This window comes from Chaetodon auriga, chromosome 16 (assembly GCF_051107435.1).
Source record: "Chaetodon auriga isolate fChaAug3 chromosome 16, fChaAug3.hap1, whole genome shotgun sequence".
Lineage (NCBI taxonomy): Eukaryota > Metazoa > Chordata > Actinopteri > Chaetodontiformes > Chaetodontidae > Chaetodon > Chaetodon auriga.
The window spans coordinates 24,024,033-24,048,606 of NC_135089.1; the positions used below are offsets into that span (position 1 = coordinate 24,024,033).

Below are 24,574 nucleotides of genomic sequence, written 5' to 3' on the forward strand. Positions count from 1 at the left end.
TCAATAGTTATTGAAGGAATAATCAACTGAAAAATGTTAAGATTAAGATTATTCAGAGTCTGAGATATATTCGAGAAATATTCTGTATAATATAATAAAAACAAAGTTCACATAGCATTTTGTTTACACTGCATATTGATGGAACATACAATTTGATTGTGTATATATATATATATATATATATATATATATATATATATATATATATTCAACCTTTACTTAGATTAATGGAAAAATCATCAAGGGTAACTCTCATTTATTAGGATGCTGAGATTACACCATCAAAAACACAAATATACAAAATCAATTAAAATAGCTATCATGGGAAATACACTGCTCAAAAAATTAAGGGAACACTTAAATCACACATTGGATCATGAAGAACGAATTACTGAAATTTGAAAATCTTTGACTGATGTACATTGTTTCATTTGTTGAGAACAAAATGATGTAACAACGTCAACGGAAACAGAAATCATCAACCCATTGAGGGCAGGATTCAAAATTACACCGAAAATCTAAGTAAAAAAATTTAAATCACAGGCTGATCCAACTTGCATGAATTTCATCACGGTAGCTTATAATGTGACTCAATAGTGTGTATGGCCCTGGCGTGCCTGTATGCACTCCCGACAACATCTGGGCATGCTCCTGATGAGTCGACGAATGGTGTCCTGGGGGATCTCCTCCCAGACCAGGATCAGGGCATTGATGAGCTCCTGCATAGTCTGTGGCAGTCCTTGGTCGCGTCGGATGCACCGATACATAGCGTCCCATAGTCGCTCAATTGGATTTAGTTCAGGGGAACGTGAAGGCCAGTCAATGGCATCAATGCCTTTGTCATCCAGGAACTGCCTACACACTCTGGCCACATGAGGCCAGGCATTGTCCTGCACCAGGAGGAACCCAAAGCCCACTGCATCAGCGTAAGGTCTGACAATCACTTTGAGGATTTCATCCCGGTACCTAACAGCAGCCAGCGTACCATTGGCAACAACATATGTGCTCAGTGTGAACCTGCTCTCATCTGTAAAAAGAACAGGGCGCCAGTTATTCGACCTGCCAATTCTGGTGTTCTCTGATGAATGCCAATCAAGCTGCATGGTGCTGGGCTGTGAGCAGAATTTCTTCGGTAAACATTTTATTAACGTAATAAATTAATTGTGGGGGAAGAGTAAGTTTTATTATGATTTTCTTCATACTATTTACATGTTTAATAGTTGTATGTACATAAATCTAGAAACACTAAAAAAAACTTTACTCATGCATGCGTGTTTTGATGTGCATGCAAGACGCATGCGCATAATACTCCGCCAAAATACACAATGGGACGATTGGAAACCCTCTGGTGTTAAGGATCACAGAGCCAGTTGTAGCACGCACAACAGTCATTTCACAGGTAAGTTATTACCTTTCTGTTTTAAATTAAAGTACTGCAGTGCATCATACATCAGGTGGGTAACTATTGATTTGGTTCTATTTAAGGAATTTAGAATAATGTGTGTGCAAACTATTTTCATAGTCTTAATATTATTTATTTTTAATTTACAGGAGGCCCTCTGCGCAAAGACAATTAACTTCAGCCACATCATGGATTTAGTGACCAAAGTTACTAATCTTATTCGAGGGGGTAACAAGGCTCTCAATCACAGAAACTTTGTTGCCTTTTTGGAAGAGGTGAATGCCACCTATGGGGATTTACAGACGCACACATCAGATGGATGAGCCGCGGAAAGTGTTTGGAGAGGTTTTTTGCACTGTGTAATGAACGCCCTGTGTTTTTGGAGGACTGTCTTAGCTGTGATACGAGTGTGTATTGCTGCCAACTCTGGTATACAGCTTTTCTGTGCGACATGGCCTTTCTTTCTGACATCACTTCACATTTAAATAATCTTAACATACAGCTGCAGGGGAGATGCCAAACTGTGTCGGACCTGTACGCACACATGAGCGCCTTTTGGCGCAAACTTGCACTGTTCGGAGACGGTTTCTCATCTGCGTCTCCAAATTTGGCACACTTTCCCTCCTGTGAAGAGATGCGCAGAGATGTCCCTGAATGTGAGACGTCCCTGAATGTGAGACAGAGCCAACATAGAAACTCTGCTGCAGCAATTCAACAAGCGCTTCCAAGACTTCCACACCATGCAGCCACGCGTTGCGCTATTCACGGCCCCTCTCTGCCGATGTCAGTGAGCAACCCGCGGAGTTGCAGCTGGAACTGTGTGAACTACAGTCAGACCCCTTCTTTCAGTCACAGAGAAATGAGAAGGGGAGATCATTCTGGAGACTGCTACCCGAGTCCCGTTTCCTGCTGCTTAGGGATTTTTCACTTTCCATGGCCAGCATGTTTGGGAGCACTTACATCTGTGAGAGCAGCTTTTCAACTATGAAGCACATTAAATCAAAAGAGAGAAACAGGCTGACAGATGAAGCTCTATTCCAGCTCATGCAAATTGGAAGCACAAAAATGGACACTGACATTCAGAATATTGTGCAGCAGCAGGGGAGGCCACAGGTATCTCATTAGGACAAATGTTGCTGAGCCAGGTATAGGTGAGGCAGGGTATTTTCAGGACCTTACTTGAAACATAACGTGGAATAGTAGGGTTGTGTAAAATAGTTAAAATTAAGCCATTACAAACATAAATGTTAGTTGTTGCACTTTGTGTTGGAGTTCTGCACTTTACTCTTAATTGTTATTGCACTTTTTTTCATAGAGTAAAAATACATGTTTTTTACAGAAGCATTACAAGAGTGCACTTGAATGTTAAAAAATGTAAAACAAGTACAAAAAAACATTGTTAATTGCCACTATATATATATATGTTACTTTGTTTTTTCATAAATTTAAAAATATGTTTATATGAAGCAGAGTATGATGAAAATTCAGTTATAGTGTGGCCCCCGGTAGTGCTGGGGGGAAAAAATGTGGCCCTCTGTCATTAAAGTTGCCCATCCCTGTTTTAGACCATTGTTTTAATATCACAAATTGTCTGTTCATTTTCAGGGTGCCCTTACTATTTGAAGGAGCCAATGGACTCAGTGGACACCTCTCCCAAAAAGTCTTTTCAAAAGCTTAGTAAAGTAGAATGTATGGCAGAGCTGCTGTATTGGATTGCATTAGACTGCACAGTTGTCTAAATAGTGAACAGTGTATGTAATAGTAAATAGTGTATGTTGGATGCAGAGTATACTGTGTAATACTGTCTATTTGTTGTTTGATGCCAGCCATGCCAATGTTAAATTTATGGCTGCCCCATCATAGATTAGGTGATTCAGTCCACAATTGTAGTGGACGTAGTTGTGGATTGACAGTACTTGTTTGTCGAACTGTTTAAAATGTTATTAAAAAGTAAACAGTTTAATTGTTTTGTAATTTAGTTGTGTGATATGTGATAAATATAAATTAAATGTACTGTTAAATTTATTTGATAACATTTAATAAAAGAAAATTGGCAACAATTACATAATTACATTGAGTAATATAATTCAATGCAAACAAGTAAATGAAAATGTCAAGGCATAAGAAAATAATTAAAATCTACCTATTTAATTCATAACCGTAAATACTACATATATACGAAATTTACCTAAAATTTTGAGGAAAATGATGTTCCTGCCTATGAAAATACAAGTAGATTTTACTTAATTTGTTTAAATAAATGTAACTCAAACTTTGATGTAATTAAGTAACATTTACTTAATATCCCCACAACTGTTAAGTTTTGTGGTAAGTCAAATTTACTTGATACTGGCAAGTGTTACTTGATATTACAGCATTAAAATTTGTTACAATAGATTTTTTAAGTAAATCTTGTGACTTGTTTTTTTTTTTTTAGTTCACTTGTGCTTCCTAAATGGACAGATTGATATCTCTAAGGTTTAACTGACTTGGTGTTATACTGTGATAATTAAGTGTTCCCTTGATTTTTTTGAGCAATATACAACCATGCAAATTAACATAAAAAAATAGAACAAAAATATAAAAGCCATTTGGCACATCGCCACACAGAAAAGCTCAAATTGCAACAGCTAAGCTTAAGCCAATGCCAAAGGAGCTTGAAAGAAGCTTTGGGAGCCCCGCTTCCACATAACAGCCCCAGAGATGAAAAAATAGTATATAGCATACTATAGTACAGTGGTTCCCAAACTTTTTGTGCCCAAGGCACACCAAAGGACAAGTAAAAATCTCAAGGCATACCTATTGTGCCAAATAGCCTTTATAACACGTGTTATCACTCATATCATGAAAAATATCTGTAAATGTGAATAATTGTTCACTAATACCAAATAAAATATGACAAAGACAACTCTATTGCTCATGAAATATTTATAAATGAAATATTTCAACAATTAATTTGAAACTTCATCAATTTAGGCTTCATCAAAGCAGCAACACACCCAGACATGTCACAAAATTGAATACGAGGCAAAGAAAACTCAGCAGAAATTAAGCACAAAGAACTGTCAGTGCAAGGAAGCTGCACTGTCCATTGTCCTGAACTACAAATTATAAATGTAACATTTTGTATCAGCACTGAAACGTGTGCTATTGTAAATATTTTGCCTACTTACAAATTAGTGAGACACATGTGCCTGTCGGTGCGCGCAGATTTTTTTAATCCTTGGTGGCACTGAGGAGAGGGCCACTCGCAAGTCCTGTTCAACAGAGAGCCGTGACCTCCTGTTGTTCTTCATGTAAACCAGAGTAGAGAGCGCCAACTCACACAAGTAAGTAGTGGGGAAAAGAAGAAGTTGCTCAATCGCGTGGTGGGAGATGTTTGGGTACTCTGATGCAGAAGCCAACCAAAACTGATCCAGTGGGAGCTCACTAAATTTAAGTTTCAGTGTGCGATCCGCACGGAGCTCTGCGCACTCCTCTCTCTCTTTCATAGTGAGCTTTTCTGTTGAGGATTCCTGGTTGAATGGGTCTCGGATCCAGTCATAGTCCTCGATGTCAGCCACACGTGGAAAATAGCGCTCAAACCTCTCTTTTAAGGCCTGAAGGTGTTCGGCATATACAGCGCGCTCTCTAGCTGCCTGTGGCGCAGCTGATGCCAGCGGGAACATGTCCATGGAGCCCTGTTCCAAAGCCTCGCGCCACAGGATAAGTTTGCCCATAAACCCCCGAATCTTGTCCGTGGATGATAAAATGTTTCCATTCCTGCCCTGAAGCTTGGCGTTTAACTCGTTGAGATGCCCAAATATGTCGGCAAGGTAAGCCAGCCTGGCGCACCACCTCTCATCCGTGAGCTTGTCCTTATGTGGGACAGCGTGTTCACGTGAAAATTCCAAAAGCCCTTCCTGAAGCTCATAAAGACGGGACAGGACTTTTCTGTATTATGAAATGAGTGCAAAGTAGTGATAGGCCAATAGTAAATTAAAAAAATAATTACTTTTCTGTAATTGTATATTGCAATAATAATATGTGGTTGTCCCAAAATCCTACGGCACACCCGCACTTGTCTCACGGCACACCGGTGTACCGCGGCACACCGTTTGGGAACCACTGCTATAGTATATAGTATATAGTATATATGTGTAGCAGTGTTTATTCACCGCAGCTGAACTGCTACAGCTGAACTGACCATCAAATAGAATGTTAAGCCTGAGTATGCTGCACTAATAAAAGCAGTCCTTCTTAAGTCCTGGCACATGGTAGCTAAAGAACCAGCCAGTCACTGGAGCAAGTTGCAAATGGACCAGGTTTCCAGTGTAAAAAAAAAAAAGGTAATTTCTGATGGTAATTTTCCAACCAAGGCTTTACATATATACAGACTCCAATGATTCTTGCATCTCTCAGTGAGAGAAGACCAACCAACCTTGAGAGTGGATACAGTGGTGAATACTGCAGCCGTCACCAGCAATAAACTTCAAGGTGGAGTGGTGAACAGAATCTAAGTGTGGAGGCAGCAGCACATCTGTAAATTACATCCCCATAGTCCAGCACTGAGAAGAAAGTAGATTCAAAAATCCTCTTCCTACAAAACAAAGGAAAGCTATTCTTTGTCGTGGCAAATTGCCAACCACGTTCCTAATGTGGTATTTCAGTGTAAATTTGTCATCAAGGCAGATGCCAAGATACTTGTATTCTACAACCGTTTGACTACTTTCAATACACCATTGACAGTAGAGACATGCACATGCACATTACTGTGGTCTATGATTTCAGATCTTTATTCCTGTTTAGTTTTATCTTAAGATTACTCAGACAATGTTGCAATACATGAAAGGAGGGTTGCAGTTCCTCAATGGCTAATCAAAGAAGAATAAACAATACATTATAAAATATCATTGTCCATGTACAGATGAATTTGACAACCATGCATTGGAAAGAATTTCATTAATACATATGGTGAACAAAGACAGGGCCCAGAATAGATCCCTGTGGCACGCCCACTGATGATTCCTCTGTGCAAGCTAAAGCCAGTCACGGAGTTCCGCAGGGTTCTGTGCTTGGACCAATTCTATTCACCCTATATTTGCTTCCTTTAGGCAACATTATCAGACACTGCACAAATGTTCATTGCTATGCAGATGATACACAGCTAAATTTGTCAATGAAGCCAGATAAAACCAGTCAGTTACCTAAACTCCAAGCGTGTCTAAAGGACATAAAACCTGGTTGACCTGCAACTTTTTGTAACTAAATTGGGACAAAACTGAAGTTACAGTGCTTGGCCTTGGAAACTCAGTACCCAATGATATAGTTACTCTAGATGGCATTGTACTGGCCTCCAGCATCACTGTTAGGAATCTGAGACATATCTTTCATCAGGACATGTCCTTCTCCTGTGTAAAACAAATTTCAAGGACGACCTTTCCTGGCCTATGTGACATTGTAAAACTCAGGCACATGATGCAGAAAAACTAGTCCACACGTGTTACTTCCGGGCTTTTTTATTGCAATTCTTTACTATCAGGCTTCCCCAATTCATTGCTAAAAACTCTCCAGCTCATCCAAGATGCTGCGGCAAATATTCAGAGAAAAACGAGGAATAGAGATCATATTTCTCCTATATTAGCCGCTCTGTACTGGCTCCCTGTAAAATCCAGAATAGAATTTAAAGGTCCTATATTATGAAAAACTCACTTTTTCTGGGATTTGGGGTGTTATTTTGGGTCTCTGGTGCTGCCACATACATACAAAGTGTGAAATAAGACTGTCCATGCTTTTTTGAGTGAGATACGGATCTCTGAAAGCACTCTGCCTGCAGCTTCCAAATGAGCTGATCAACTTTGGTGCCTATTGTTACGTGACAAGCGGGTACATTTGCATATTCCCACTCACCAGCCACCACCCTCTTCCCCATCTCCCTGGTGTCTTTCCACCCACCAGATACACCACTACCTTCTCACAGATCCGCCATTTCATTATCAAAAGCACCCTGTTAAGACTTGTCATGTCGAGGGGCCACATGCATTGTTCTGTCGTTGGCTGTACGCTGTAAAACCGAACAGTAAAAGCTTGTTAAAGAAACTGGGTTGTGTTAACTCGAATATTTAGAAAAGCAATTTCGTCATTGTACTCAAATCATTCATTCATTCATTCATCTTCTTTACCCTGCGGAAGTGACGCATCCCATTTCGGGGTTGCGGGGGGCTGGAGCCTATCCCAGCTAGCAATGGGCGAGAGGCGGGGTACACCCTGAACCGGTCGCCAGCCGATCGCAGGGCTACATATACAGACACACAGACAGACAACTCACACACTCACACTCACACCTATGGACAATTTGGAGACCAATTAACCTAACGAGCATGTTTTTGGTCTGTGGGAGGAAGCCGGAGTGCCCGGAGAGAACCCACGCATGCACGGGAAGAACATGCACGGGAAGAACATGCAAACTTCACACAGAAAGGCCCTGCCTGACCCAGGGTTCGAACCAGCAACCTTCTTGCTGTGAGGCACGCGCACTACCTGCTGCGCCACCGTGCCGCCCTGTACTCAAATCATTTGACAGTAATCCCTCAATCTTTCTGACGTCATGCATGTGCGTACGTGCTCTTCACCAAGTCCTTCGAAAGGTCCGCCATGTCTGCTGCTGGCCTCGGATGAGAAACTTGCACTTGTGAACAACTTTGATATATTTGGTTACGACGGAAAAGGAGATATTTTTTTCCTCTGTGAAATTTGCGGTAGGAGCGGAGATAAGATATTTTATATAAAACGTTCTGTGACATGCAGCAATTTTCTCAACCTGCTCAGCTAATGCTAACTGGCTCAACTGTGCTGACTGTACTGACCGCCATAACACTGATGTTCTCGATGACCGTGCCAATCTGGTGAGTAATGTTAACCTGTTGATTTAGTATTTAGCACCATATTTTAGTATTGTATTGCCTTACTTTCTGCATTTGATAAGTGAATGCGATTTGAGAGTTTATTTTATTATATCTGCCTCATATATGAAAAGCGAGGGAAAAGTGGAAGCCACTGTTATGTTATTATTTTTCATCTCAAAGTGGAAAGTTTGTGTTGTTTAACAGTAAAAGTTCTCTGGTAACTTAATTTTAGGTCCACAGAACAGCAGCCCAAGACCGCGTTTTTCATCTGCATGTCCGGGCATGTTTTTGTACGGTGAATGTTAGAGGTAGCGTGACTACATAGAGACTTTACATTAATTGCATGCAGTAAGGTAGCGTTACGCGTGTTCTGCATTGTTATTGTTTAAGTTAATGTTATACAATTTAGGCTTGTTATCAGTGTGGACATAACCGTGTACAGTTGAGGTTCACTGTCTCGGGTCTATGCGCAGTAACGTAACCGGACTTCAAAAAGTTAGTGCTACTGAAAACATTATTAACACAATAACGTCCTTTTCTGAAGTTATCTCCCTTCTAAACCTGCAGTGTAGTAGTAGCTTTATTTTTGTTTAGTGATATAATGACTGTTTGAGCATTTCTTCTATTGTTTCTATGGATAAGTAATGTGTAGGAATTCATTTGCCACAGGGGTTAAATGTATTAATTAGCTTGTTTAAATAGTATCAAATAGTATCATGTAACTGAGGCATCAGCCAGACATGCATTAGCTGCCGTTGGTCACATTTCTGTGTTGCTCACCTCCAGCCTTTCAGCATTAAAATAAACTCCACAGTATAAGACAGAAAATAATGAAAGGTTTAGGGTATCCTAGGTTTGTATTATGTGGTCTGAGATTTCACACAATGCCTGTACTCTAATTTTAAGTTAGTGTTAAATGCTTCTCAGATATTTTACAATGTGCTTTTGTGAAAACATTGCAACCTAGCTAACTTTTCAATCTTCTTTCTCTTAAGGTTGAAACTGAAGCAACTGGCTTTGTCAGCGACGCTCCTGTAGATGTCTGCTCTGAACTGACATGAAGAGGCTCCGCGCCACCGTCCGTCACTCTGATCTGCGCAGCGGTCTGCCGGACAAATCAAGCAAACCACGGTTGAGAGCCAGAGTTGGACAGGGATGTCTTGGGAGCTGAGGATCTTCGGTGTCGGTTACAGACGAGGAACGGCTTCTGATGGTTATTTCACCCAAACCAACGGGTCAATAGCTGGCTGCAGGTCTGGTTGGCGACCGTTTGGCAAGGCTTTTGACTACTAATAATAAGACTGAGAAACTCTTCGATGGCTGGTCGAAAATGTCTTCAAAATTATTATTACGTGACTAGAATTTAACAACAAAAATAGGAATTATGCGGCTTGGCGTGGCGAGCAAAAATTAAAGTTTCAAGAAGAAGATTAGAAAAGTGCGTTTTCTGCAGAATTAAATCAAGCTACTCTGTGTAGTTGTGAGCAGCAACAAAAAGACTGAGAAAACGACGGAATGGAAAAATAACTTGAAAACTAAAGACAAATGACTTAAAGAAACTCTGCGGAAGTGACAGAAGAAAGATCAAGGCATGAACTTACAGAAACTAACGAACGAACAAAAAAAATACTTAACAGAACTAAACACTTAACACAACTAAAACACAACTGAACACAAAAACTGAACCGAACTCCGCCGTGCCATTTTTCAGACTCCATACACAAGCCTCGAGTTTCACCTCTGTCCCACTTGCCACACTGCCTCAAGTGGCAAAAGACTTCATAGAGACAAAAACAGATAGCCAAAACATATATAGTACAGCAAAGGTCTCCACAGATGGTACAGAGTATGCAAATGGGATGTTTGTTTCTGCAGGCCAGACCAGAGGACTTCCAAAATTCAGCAGGATTGAGCACATATTTGTAACTCAGGGTTCAGAATAATAAAGAGTAAAATATTCTGTCAAATGCAAATAAGATTTACCTGACGTAACCGCGCTGTAAACTGCGTGACTAGCACGCAGCCAATCAGCTGCACCGCTCCGCTATTTACAGGAAGCAGATGCCCTCGTAGGTAGATGAATGGGGGCTGATGCACGGAGTGGAGCGGCTGCAGGTTAGTAAGGGGTTTTTTTGTTGGCGTGCAATCAATTTAATGTTCAATGTGAAGGTTAACAGTCACTTTGTTGCTGACTGCAGATGTCCACGAGCTGTTGGAAGTTGCGGGTTGAAAGCTGTGAATACTTGAAGTTCTGTTGAAACTGTTAACACTGCTTGAATTAGTGAGTGAGCTAAACTTATGGTTAGCCTGTTGTTAAACCAACTTTTGTTGTCAATGTGTATTTGTTATTTGTGCCTTACATGTCGGCGCATGCTTTGTTAAATGCCCGATGTAGCGTGTGTGAGCACATAATGAATGGTTGACACAATGTGGACGCAGCGTGTTGGCAGCCAGATGATTACAGGTAGCATGCTGTGTGTAGCATCTAGCCGCACACACTGCTTCATTAGATTTACCAGTGTGTTAATGAGTTGTTAATTTTCTAATTGTTTAACTGTTACATTTGTGTTTTAATTTACCACTCAATATTACTGGTTAAGACTACTTGTTTGATTGAGAGTTATTGTATTTAACTGTCATGCTGTAATTAGTTAAGATACTTGAGTCAAAGATACTTGATCCAAACCAATGATGTTTTTCATTCAAAACTAAAAATTTTCAATTGTCTGAATTTGTTTTGTTTTGAACAAATCCTGATTGCGTGCTGCCAAACTGAATGTTCCTCATTAATCCATACTCTCTCTCCTCTTCTTTTTAATAATAGGAAATGGCAGCACAAAACTTCCTACTTCATGTCCATACCTCCGTGGATATGGTCAGGAAGATGACTTTATCTTCATGTCCAGAATTTGTGGATGAGCTAAAAACAATGCTAAAACAAAAGTTTAAGCTAGACTTTGACTTTAGCTTATACCAAGATCCAGACTTTGACAGGCAGTTATGTTCCCTTGTAGACATCGAGGAGCGTCCACAGAAGGCTGTACTAAAGGTTATAAGGTCCGAGAGCGACGCCAGTTCAGTAGCATCAGATGACACGATAATATTGCCCCATGCCATGACACCAAGCAGGGCTGAGAGATGGCCTGATGCTTTTCCATTGCCCACTTTTTCCTACGAGGTAGAACTCATACTCGGTGAAGGAAATGTTACATACGAGAGAACAGGGAAAACTGTAAAGTTATCTAGGGGACAAAAGCATGACATCCTTGAGACTCTTGCAGCCAAAATGCATAGCTTCAAAGCATACCCCACTGATAAGGAAGTTTCAATGGTAGCAGAAGCGCTTGTCACTAAGCATCATTGTCTAAAAGAGCCAGGATCTCAGACGGGATGGTATGGTTGCAAAAACAGTATGAAGTTTAAGATGGGTAACTAATGCACTAAGTTGAGTAAATTCCGAGGAGTAGAAACAACGCAGAAAAACAAGCTCCCCACAATAACATCTAAAGACCAAAGAGGGCTTGAGCAATTGAGACTTCAAATTGTGGATAAGGTTAAGATGAGTGACAAAAGCCAACTGATTGCAAAGTTAATGCAGACCACCTTCGCCTTGCGGCGCAACGAGATCATCAATGATGACCTGCCTGTTGGAGAGATCCTTGAACGCTGGCCTGCTCTTAAAATGGAGTCACAGGTGAAAATATTTTCCTTAGTACACCTATTTGAGCAGATGTATTAAATGTAATTGTTTTGTGCGTGCATATTAGTTATAACTTTGATGGGGATTCTGAGATTTACATTAAACTTGGCATTTGATTTGGTAGTATAAAGATCTGAATGTTTTTACCCAAATCAGACACAGTACAAGGGCAATGTTTTGCCAGTACTAGTCAATAGTGTAGCACGTTTTGTTACTGTTTATATCTACTATTTTCTACAGGGCTCCATATACAATCTACTCTGACTTAAACAGCCAGTTTATATTTGTGCAGACTTGTGCCAAGTTTCACAGAATTACAAACATCAACCTGAAGAATCACTTCTACGCTGAGTTGGACCGACATGTCCCCCATCTTCATAGTTTGTTCAGGAAGAAAGCTGCACGCAAGGGGAAAGTAGCCAATGTTCTGGATCACCTCTTCAGCACGTATGACCGCCAGGTGAGTTGGTTACACTTCTTGGCGCTTGATCATGCCACTACAGTGGATTTTGGTTTATCTTTTTTAAAACCCTCATCTCTTCTTGTGCTATATTGTATTGTGTGGTAATGCTGTTTAGCATTCAAAGTGAAACAAAAATATGTTCTCGTACTCAAGGAACAAGTTGACATCCATGTCAGACGTGCTGCTGTCCTCCATGCTCTCCCTGCATACCTGCATGAGGATGACTCTGGATTTCTGAAGCTATGGGATGTAAGTAATTGTTTAGAATTAGTTATGTGACAGTTGATCATGGAATATAATTAATGATTCGTGATACCGTTAACTTATATTCAGTTGCCAGTTTTATTAGGTACATCTAGCTAAAACTAACACAGTCTAATACAGTCCTATAATAATTCCTACCTTCATGAAGGATATAATGTTTAATAATAATAATGCCTTAATGCTGTAGCAGAACTGGTCTGTAGCTGACCCTCTTCTAACCTCTTTGCATTGCTCAGGAGAAGTGTAGTGATAAAACAATCAGACTTTTAAGAGTTATTGACCATCTGGAAGGTTCACCGAAAGGTGTGAACCCAGGCAGAGACAGGATGTCTGGTTGAGAGACCTCTTATCACACTCTTTCAGGGCAACAAGAGTCACTGACAACACTTTTACTTCTAATTTACATCTGGTCAAGACGTTCCCATGGAGGTGCTAACTCTTTCTTGATAGCCCATGGGAGTTGAGGACAATAAAACTGCCTGGATGGACGAATGCCATGTCTCAAAGGAATCTCCAAACCAGATAATGCTGATGGGTTGTAAATTGAACATTCCTGAAGCAAACTGTTCTGTATGTCTGTGTGTCTTTTGCTTAACCTACCAAATTAACCAAATCTCAATGTTTGATTTAACTGTAGATGTAATTACATTGCTAAGCTCGTGATCAGTACAATAACGATGCTTTCCTGGTTTTTCTAACTTACAGAATGACGAAACTGTGAATTAAACTATTTCAAAGGTTTTCTCTGAGTCTCTACCATGTAACCATACCGCCATCTAGAGGTTCATAGCAATTAGGTTGAATGTGCTTAGTGGATACATTTATTAATAAGTAACCGTAATAGCGATAATCATTTCGGCAAATATAGTCTGCCCTTCTTTATTCATTCATCATGTTAAAGTAGTTATACCCTTAATCATCATGTTTGTTAGGATTAGTATTAGGAAATGTTACCATGTTCATTGTTTAATGTTGTCGTTATTCATAAGAATTGTCTAACGCATGTAGCGAACGCGCATGTTGTTGTTGAAGTGCCATTGAAAATTGATCATTTAAAATATATTCGATTGACCATAGTGAGAAGCAGATGAGTCCCTCGTATGAATCATTAAATAATTCTCGCTCTGTAGGATGAAATCACGTTGCGCGTCTGCGAACCATCCTACATGCGTGACGTCCTATTGATTAGACACGCCCTGGAGCGATGATAAAGTAGTCGCGCATCGCGGACTTCAGTTCTAGTTGTGTTTCTTTTTTTCGTTCTGTTAAGTTTTCTTTTCATCTTGTTCAGTTTCCTTTTCTTTCTTTCAGTTAATCTAATTTTTGTGTTAAGTTCTTTGTCTTTAGTTTTCAAGTATTTTTCCGCTCCGTCGTTTTCTCAGTCTTTTTGCTGCTGCTCACAACTACGCAGAGTGGCCTGATTTAATTCTGCAGAAAACGCACTTTTCTAATCTTCGTGAAACTTTCATTTTTGCTCGCCACGCCAAGCCGCAGAATTCCTATTTTTGTTGTTAAAGTCTAGTCACGTAATAATAACTTTGAAGACATTTTCGACCGGCCATCGAAGAGTTTCTCAATTTTATTATTAGTAATCAAAAGCCTTGCCAAACGGCCAACAACTAGCTGACCGCCCCGAAGACCTGTAGCCTGCTGCTGACCCGCTGGTCCGGGTTAAAGAACCATCAGAAGCCGTTCCTCGTCTGTAACCGACACCGAAGACCCTCAGCTCCCGAGACATCCCTGTCCAGCACCAGCTCTCATCAGCGGTTCGCTTGATTCGTCCTGCAGACTGCTGTACGGGCCAGAGTGACTGACAACGGCGCGGAGCCTCTTCGTGTTAGTTCGGAGCAGACCTCTACAGGAACATCGCTGACAAAGTAGGCATACCTAAGCGGTTTTGAATAAGAGTTGGTCCGTGAGGTTGAGATATTGTTAATTTGTCTAAATTCTCTAGATCGTTCATTCAACAAATTAACTTCATATTCGCGTCCCCATTTCCCTTTAAAACCTACTTCTCACTATCGCCAAACTCATTTTACCATTCTCTTGCCATAAGTTCCTCTGTGCAGTGTTTGTGTTAATCTATATCATCCCTATAATCTATCGTATCATTCATGATTCATATTCATCTCATTATTGTGTTTAATAAATAATCTTTTGCATACAAGTCATTGTCCGACGGTGTCCTTTTGAGCTGGATATAAGCAATCCCTGTACTGAGAGTTCACGCCTTAGATTATCAGACTGATCTACTGTTGATTCATTCGTTCACTACATCAGCTTTAACAGATATAATATACAAAATCCTTCGTAGCTGACGAAGGTTGGTGCCCCTGGTAATATTAACGAATGTAACATTAATTTAGAGGTAATTCCCCTACAATGCTCAGTAATTACATTTGTGAAATATGATTACATTTTTTTTGAAAGTTCTATTTGTCTTCTGATAAATCACATGCATACATTCAGAAACCTTTGAAGATAGCTTAGGAAATCTGTGGTGACAGTTCCCTGTTCTTGTCTATGGGTGGCACAGTCTGATGAACCAAACATCGATGACATACCGGTTGGGCTCCTCTTGACTGGTGCCAATTCAACAGATGCCACGTTCCTCTGCCCAGAGAGGATTGCGGTTGTGCTTGAGAGTAATGTCGTTATCGAATTCACCACATTGGCTGAGGCATTTGTCATGCTTTTTGCACTGATTTATGCCCTGCATCTAAGTTACCCAAAAGACTATTAGATCAAGATGGCGCCACGGACGGCTGCCTCGGTGTGTTGGTGCGCATTGTTTTGTTTTGTTTTGTGTTTTAAACCTGTTTTTTGTAACAGTACCCGGAGCTCTTTCACCAGAGAAGAGCTCATGAACATCAGGGGAGCAACACCGGAGGATTTATTTCCTAAATTTCTGCTCCCAACAGTGGAAATTTTGGACATACTGGCCAAAGGTGCGCTCACCCTTGCTTACGCAGTGAAACGCCGGAGGAGAGGAAAACAGGCCGGTGCGCTCGTGCGCCTTCGCCAGCGCGGACTACGTACAGCGTTACTGGGAATATTTCTCTCTAACGTGCGTTCACTGCTCAACAAACTGGAGGAATTGCAACTGCTGTTGGGTAAAAACAGGGACTTTTCTTCATCTGCGGTTTTGTGCTTCATCGAGACGTGGCTCTGTGGATTAATACCGGACTCTGCGCTGCAGCTGGCTGGCTTCCAACTCCACCGCGCAGACAGAGACACGGAACCTTAGGGCAAAACTAAAGGTGGAGGAATCTGTTTCTACATCAACAGTGGTTGGTGCAACGACATGACAGTGATCCAGCAGCACTGTTCTCCTGACCTGGAATCTTTCATCATTAACTGTAAGCCTTTTTATTCACCCCGTGAGTTCGCTTCATTCATTCTGGTCGGCGTTTACATCCCGCCGCAGGCCAACGTGCAGGACGCACAGCGTATGCTCGCTGACCAGATACTGCATGTGGAGCGGACCAACCCGGAATCCTTAGTTATTGTCCTTGGTGACTTTAACAAAGGTAACCTCACGCACGAACTCCCGAAATACAGACAGTTTATCAAATGCCCGACCAGAGAGGAGAACATTCTGGATCACTGTTACACCACAGTCAGGGATGCTTATCACGCCGTCCCCCGTGCTGCACTGGGCCATTCTGACCATGTCATGGTGCACCTGATTCCTGCGTACAGGCAGAAACTAAAGCTCTGCAAAGCAGCTGGACCGGATTCTGTCTCCCCATCTGCCTTGAAGCACTGCGCTGATCAGCTGTCTCCAGTGTTCACAGACATTTTTAACACCTCATTGGAGACATGTCACGTGCCAGCCTGCTTCAAGTCTTCAACCATCATCCCTGTTCCCAAGAAGCCAAGGACCACAGGACTTAATGACTTCAGACCCGTTGCCCTGACCTCTGTGGTCATGAAGCTGAGCGTGCCCGACTCCACTTGCAGGTGGATTGCAGACTTCCTGTCTGACAGGAAACAGTGCGTGAAGCTGGGGAAACACGTCTCCGACGCTAAGACCATCGGCACCGGATCCCCCAAGGGCTGTGTTCTTTCTCCTCTGCTCTTCTCCCTGTACACAAACAGCTGCACCTCCAGTCACCAGTCTGTCAAACTCCTGAAGTTTGCGGATGACACCACCCTCATCGGACTCATCTCTGATGGCAACGAGTCCGCCTACAGGTGGGAGGTTGACCATCTGGTGACCTGGTGCAACCAGAACAACCTGGAGCTCAATGCTCTAAAGACAGTGGAGATAGTTGTGGACAACAGGAAGAACTCAGCCTCACCTGCCCCATCACCCTCTGTGACTCCACTATTGACACTGTGGAGTCTCTCCGCTTCCTGGGAACGATCATCTCCCAGGACCTCAAGTGGGAGCCGAACATCAGCTCCCTCATCAGGAAAGCACAGCAGAGGATGTACTTCCTACAGCAGCTGAAGAAATTCAGCCTGCCAAAGACAATGATGGTGCACTTTTACACAGCCATCATTGAGTCCATCCTCACCTCCTCCATCACTGTCTGGTACGCTGCTGCCACCGCCAAGGACAAGGGCAGACTGCAGCGTGTCATTCGGTCTGCAGAGAAGGTGATTGGCTGCAATCTCCCATCTCTTCAGGACCTGTACGCCTCCAGGACCCTGAGGCGTGCAGAAAAGATTGTGGCTGATCCCTCTCACCCCGGACACAAACTCTTTGAGTCACTCCCCTCTGGCAGAAGGCTGCGGTCCATCAGGACCAAAACCTCACGCCATAAGAACAGTTTTTTCCCGTCTGCTGTCAGCCTTATCAACAAGGCCCGGAACCCCCCCGACACTCTTCACATTCCACCTCGGACTCATTTTGTCACATTGATATAAATACAACTCTATGCATTACATTAACGCTCAACTTGGACTTCTTTCTGAAAAACAGACTGTGTGTCCGGAAAATAGCAAACAACAAAAAACAGACTTGTGTAAATATATCTAAATTGTTATATTTTGTGCTCTTATTTCAGTAGATGTGTCATACACCAATTTCACCACAACAAATTCCTCGTATATGTAAAATCGTACTTGGCAATAAAGCTTTTTTCTGATTTCTGATTCTGATTCTGAAGACTTGGCCAATACATTTAACTTTACCCAGAAAGTCTTGATGGGCCTGGACGATGGGAAGTTGAGGCCCAAGGTGTTGAGCCTTGAAAATGACATTTTGGCAGTGGAGTAATGTCACTGTATGAACAAACAAAGCTGACAGTTGTTTGACTGTCAGCTCCTTAACTTTAAAGATTTTTCATATGCACACTCACTGCTGTCATTTGGGCATTCCATAGAGCAATGAAAAGGGTCTTTTGTTTTAACATCTTATAGATTTGTTTTGAAAGTATTACTCTTCACCTTAAAGTTGTTTTGTACTGTATGGATGTGTGAAAAACATTTGCCTTTCTATACTGCAGTACCCATGTGTTTGATATTTCTAGGTGTGTTAGGTGAGGTCTTTATGGGGCATTTGGTAAATCAATGATCAGAACTGTTTATGGAAAAGTTCGATAAATGGCTGTATCACGATTTACAGTATATATTGATAAAATTACATACCATGTGTTTCTCCAGCAATAGAGGTGATAGTTTTCGAAAAAGTGTCCTCAAGCCATTTCCTTCAGCCCTTGCACTATTTTTGAAATACAGTTATTTATGTTTCTGATGTCATTGTATGACTTTTGACTGTTTGATGAATAAGCATTTTTACAGTATGGAGTGATAAGGGTTCTGTGATATAATGTATACCATGAGAGTCAACCATCAGATATTTTGTCATAATGCTTATACTGGGGTAAATGCTTTAATATCTGCATTTATGTGACTGTTGTGTGTAATGCACAGACTGGTTTATGGCAATATTGGATTTTTATGATTTTAGCATCAACGTGATGCAATGCTGAGTCAGGTATTTAATTTACGATTAACCAAACGCATAAAAAAAGACTCATGATATACTGTATATCAATATCACAATGAAAAGTTGCATATAACAAAGGGTTTTATCCATTTTGTCCACTTTTAAAAGGGAGAGTTACAAATTCCTTTGGCCATTTCCCAAGGCCCTTGCACTGTTTGTGAAGTGTTTATCTCCATTTGTCATTTTCCAACCATTTTCATGGTTAATGTTTTATGGTTATTTAATAAAAGAATGACTTGCATTTAAATTGTATGTGTTAACATGTTTGTTTATGCTGTTTTTAAATGTGTGTTTAAGGAATTTGAGTTCAACATACTTCATACAATTTATGTAATGTTTCTAATAAGGATTTAAGTGTCTTAACATGCAATTTGAGTTGAAATCAAGCAAAGTTTTTAATCATCGGGGAGTTTGTATAGCTTCATTGAACATAATAAAGTTAAGTAAATGTAAAGTGAACAGTTCCTTACAGAGAACTTAAATATTTTATGTTAAAGGTAATACAAATGTTTAAGTTAGGTATACTTGATTTTTATTTGTACTACTAAAACAAAATACCTAGTAAAAAATAAATACTTAATCAGGAGTGTTTCTTTAACTTAAAAAGATGAGTTAGTGTCACTTAAAATAACCTAGTAACAGCTACTTAATCAAGAAGGGTTTTTTTAACTTAAAAAATATAGTAGCATTACTTAAAATTTTTGATGTAATCTGTTTCAACTATTTTTTTTTTGAGTTAAATTAACTTATTGGGTTTTACAGTGTAAAGACGAGCACAAATCGCTCCATCGGCTCCCAGCCAGAGGACAGAAGAGCGGTGTGGATTGAATTCATTTTTGAAGGCAACGTCCCCGCTACAGTTGGCAAAAACCTGTTGGTGTGTGCTAACCACTTCGAGGCTGACTGTTTTTCGAACCTTGGTCAGTACTGTAATGTTGTCAGAATTGTCAGAGAGGAAGTCTCGCAGGTGTCAACAGTGGCCACAAGAGCAAAGTACACAGCCCATGCTAATAAAAAGTTACACAGCAACGTGCAAGCAAAGCCCACTCATCAGAGGCAGAAAGGAAAATAACCTATAATCTATATCTTTAATAAGCTTAACTTCATCAAGTGTCACATCCGCCAATCAGTTGTGCCATATGTAGGTCACCTGATTACAGCTGACGGTTTGAAACCTGACCCAGCGAAAATTGAAGCAGTAAGGAGCATGCCTCCGCCAACGGACAAGGAAGTCCGTTGCTTCTTAGGGTTTGTGATGTACCTGTCAAAGTTTATTCCAAACTTAAGTGAAGTAGAAGCTCCGCTGCAACAGCTCATGAACAGCAACGTTGAGTTTACGTGGCAGCCAGCACAACAACAGGCTTTTGACAGGCTCAAGCAGCTATGCACGCACCCCCCAGCACTCAAGTTTTATGATCCAGCAAAGCCTGTAGAAATATACTATGACACCAGCAGCATGGGACTAGGAGCTGTGTTACTACAGGACAATCAGCCTGTCGCCTTCTCATCCAGATCCCTGACTGATGCAGAGACGTGCTATGCGCAAATCGAGAAGGAGATGCTCTCCATCGTCCATGCCTGCATTAAGTTTCACCACTACATATTTGGGAAACAGAGATCGACTGATATGGATTTTTTAGGGCCGATACCAATTATTAATAATCATGCAAAACCGATAGCCGATATTTAGAGCCGATATTTGTTTGCAGCAAAAATGAAAATTTTGGTGTCAAAATTTAGAGTAACACACCTGGGATTAGAATGAATACAGTATGCTGTTTGTTTGTTTTGTGTACACTGAAAAAAAGACCTTACCTTTTTGCAAAATAACACAAACACAAAATCTTAATTGAAATGCCTTTAAGTTTAATTACTTTTAAAACAAAAAGTGCAGGGGCCTTCCAGCAGCATTTCTTAAAACTCACTCAAATGAATAAATAAATAAATAAATAAATAAATAAATAAATAAATAAATAAATAACTAGCTCCCTGAATTTCTGAAACATCAAAAAAATAAACTGAACTGAACTGTTCTGAAATTTGGGTCTGAGTTAGTACTCCCAATTCAGTAGCACCAGATTGTGGTGCAGAAAGCAGAGCTGCTCAGCGTGCTCTCCTGTTAGGCGGCTTCTCTTCTTCTCATAAAGTGCAGAGACTTCCCTGGAGACTTGCTCGTTTATATTTATTTATATATATTAAGAGAAATAAAGGCATATTCTGAATCTCAGAACAGTAGGCTAGATGTAAACTTTTTTTGCTTAGAACTGTATGTCGTATTACATTAATGAGAATAAGGCACTTAGCAACTGTAAATGCAAACAACAAAGGCTTCATTACACAAGTGAGTTGTAGACGCGACGGTAAATTTATTGATTGAAACTAAAACACCCTGAGAATAATCTCCTCGACGTGTGCTCTCTGCCTGACTCATATCCCTGGACCTTACGAGTGACAAGCAAAAAGACGATCATTCAACACCAGTAGTTAAGTTGCTGCACTGTAATGTAGTAAGAGCATGAGCACTGAGGGAGAGACGATTGTAAACAAACAAGGACAAGTTAGCGTGTAGTACTGTTAAACTTATAGGCTATAATCACCTCCGGTGTTGTTTATTGATAAACCAGGAGCCGCCCCACGGACTGCGACACGTTAGGAGATTTATTATTCCCACAAAGTAATGGTAACCAGTAATGGTAACCGAAAGGGCCTATATTATTGTTGTGCATCTGGCCCCAGCTATAAAGCGGTTGCGGCAATTATAATGTAGCGGTGGGTCATCATGAAATAGGCCTTGTTGAAGTTGTGAACAGTTTCATCTCCAGAGCCAAACAGCAGAATTCAGCAGGCTTTCTTCCCTTATACTTGCTATAGTCTACCTATCGGTATGTCTTCTTTTTTTTTTATTATTATTAAGTAAGGAGTTTCAGGTCATTTTCACTTGGTTACATCTTTTTTTGTTTGTTTGTTTGTTTTGTTTTTGGCGCGTGACACTATTTATCTTGCAAAATCGTATGCTTGATGTGATTAGACAAGTAGGTCGGTGAAATGTCAACTCTGGGCTTGCATGTTGTCACTGAAATTGACCGTAAGGTTGTGGTATTTTTAAAACTTCATCAAGAGGGTTTTTATTGCAACTTCGACTGACTCTGTTGCCTCTGCTGGATCACCAGAGCAGTCGTCATTCAGTGCTGACCGGCTGTCACTGACTCACTTGTGCCATGTAGCCAATCAGTGAGGGCTGTGGGCGGGACATTGTTACACAGCTGAGAGTCGTGACTTCAGGCGGAGAGATGGCTGCATCAGAGTCAAAGGAGCGCGTTTTAAAATACATTAATTTTATCGGTTATCGGTGGAAAAAACAGCCGATGCCGATTATCGAAAAAATGCCGCACATCGGCCGATATTATCGGCCAGGCTGATAATTGGTCGATCCCTACTCAAGGACTCAAGAAGCCAATTAGCTGTGTCTGACGGCTTAGTGTATAAGGGACTACGCATCGTGGTGTGCCCCACCATGCAAAGACACATGTTAGAGCTCATACACCAGTCCCACCTAGGAATGGTGAAGAGCAAGCAGTGAGCACGTAAAGTGCTGAAATTGAAAACGTGGTCAGAAATTGTGTGCTGAAATCCAAAACAGACTTCCCAGGCCGCTACTCATACTGACAGAAACACCAGAGCTGCCATTTGAAGAGGTAGTCTCTGACCTGTCCGAGTTTGAAGGAAAACAGTACATTGTACTTGTGAAATATTACTCAAAATATACTGAAGTGGATGAACTAAAAGATCAGCACAGCCTCACTGCAATTGAGACTCTCAAAGCTCAGTTCAGCAGGCATGGCATCCTTGCCACCCTTAGGGTAGACAATGGTCCGCAGTATTCGTCAGAGGAATTCAAGGAGTTCTGTAAGAGCTATGGCATCCTGCACAAGAAATCTTCACCACACATGCCACACTCAAATAGTGAAACAGAGCGTGTGGTGCAAATAGTCAAGATGCTTTGGAGCAAAGCACCCAAAAAACACTTTGCGCTGCTAGACTACAGAACTACTCCATTCGAGTCAGTAGGCCTGTCACCAGCTCAACTGCACATGGGCAGGAGGCCTCGCGACAAACTGCCTACTGCTCATGCACTACTTACACCCATGGCCACCGACCCTGTTAAAGTCATTTATCTGCTAGACAAGACTAACCAAACCCAGAAATTCTACGATGACAACAAGAGAGCAGCCAAACCCCGTACTGCCATGCAACCTGAAGATGAAGTCAGAATGGCTCCATATCCTGGAAGTCACCAGTGGATGCCTGGAGTTAGTCACACAGTGCACCACGATCCTACATTGTGGACAGTGGAGGTAAGAAGTTCTGATCTTGCAAATGATTTAATGCATGTTCGAGGGAGCAACCAGCATTTACAAATATTTAGCTGTGTTCATTTTGCAGTTTTACACAAACTAATCAAGTAGTGTTTTGCCATATAGCACAAGCTAATGCTAACCGCTAGCTTCTATTTAGCAATCAACATGGTCTCCATATGCAAACCCAGCAACCCAGTCAGTCAAGCGATACATACACAGATGCTGCTCCAGGTCTAAGCTTCGGGAATTTGTGAAATTATCATTTGGAAATATTTTCTAAACTGGAACATGTTAGCATAGCCCAGAGCAAAATGAGTGTATGGTTGAGACTGCTACATCACAGCACAATTTAAGAATCGGGGGGAGACATTCCCCTTTATTCGTCACACACGTACATGCAGACACTGCACACGAGGTGGAATTTATCCTCCGCTTTTCACCCATCCTGGTCGTCCCTCCTCCGCGGCAGACCAGGAGCGGTGGGCAGCCAGACCGGCGCCCGGGGACCCATCTCGTCGTCACCATTGGTCAGGTGGTGATCTTCTTGCATGTTTTTAGTGGGGGTATATTTTTATGGAGGATACCCCAGGTGAACACGGGGAGAACATGCAAACTCCACACAGAAAGGCCTTTTTTCCTCAAGCAGCAGGCACCGAAGGCATGGTGGAGGACACACCCCCGGTGCCCGCAGCGAGAATCGAACCCAGGACCTTCTTGCTGTGAGGCGACAGTGTGCCACCACTTCAAGCCAACCATTCTGTGCAATAAGTTTCTTTTCTTGGAGTTTATTTATGAGTGATCCTTTTTTACGGTATATGTAGCTGCTGACATAGCTGTATATACAAGATAAAGTTGATGTCACTTCTCTCTTTTTATACAGGCCAGTGCATCATTACAGTTACCTGAACATTATGTTAGTCAACAGGGTCTATAATGTCAACATCTGTATTCACATTTTTCTAATTTGGATTCAGTGACTCCACTTGTACTGTATTTCCATGTACAAACATTCATGACTGTGGTCAATAAATATTTATTGTATATCTGTAAAATGTCTCATGTGAATAAATGTGTAATATACAGTATTTACTAAGGAAAAACTTGGCTATATGTTCAAGAAAAAATATGATCTGAATTTGTGGCATTGGCTGACTATATTTAGTTTATAATGGTGTAGGTTATTATAGATAAAACTCACTGTTCTGTCCCCCATAGCTGTAAAGGACCGTAGTCAGCCCTGTAAGTGTGTTCTCGCTGCAGAGTGCATACAACATTTAAGCAAACAGGTTCTAAACCTGGATGGTCAATCATGCATGGAGGCCTTTCATGCAGCTGCTGCAGCCATGTTATAACCTATTATGCATGACATAAGGTGAGTATCTGCAATGGCATGTTATCTGCAATCATACACTGCGATCATAAGTGTAGGTAAAGATAATGTGACCTGTGGCACCTCCTGGCAGCATATGTTCTCAGGCTCTGACTGCATTGTTGCACACTTTCCACATGTGCACTGATACAAACAAATAAAAAAATCATGCATG

At 41.2% G+C, this 24,574-nt stretch overlaps 1 protein-coding gene across 5 annotated transcripts in view; it reads right to left on the reverse strand.

Annotated features, from left to right (window-relative positions):
• mettl22 (methyltransferase 22, Kin17 lysine) overlaps nucleotides 1-24,574 on the reverse strand; it is a 155,141-nt gene that overhangs the window by 122,708 nt on the left and 7,859 nt on the right. The window lies entirely within an intron of this gene.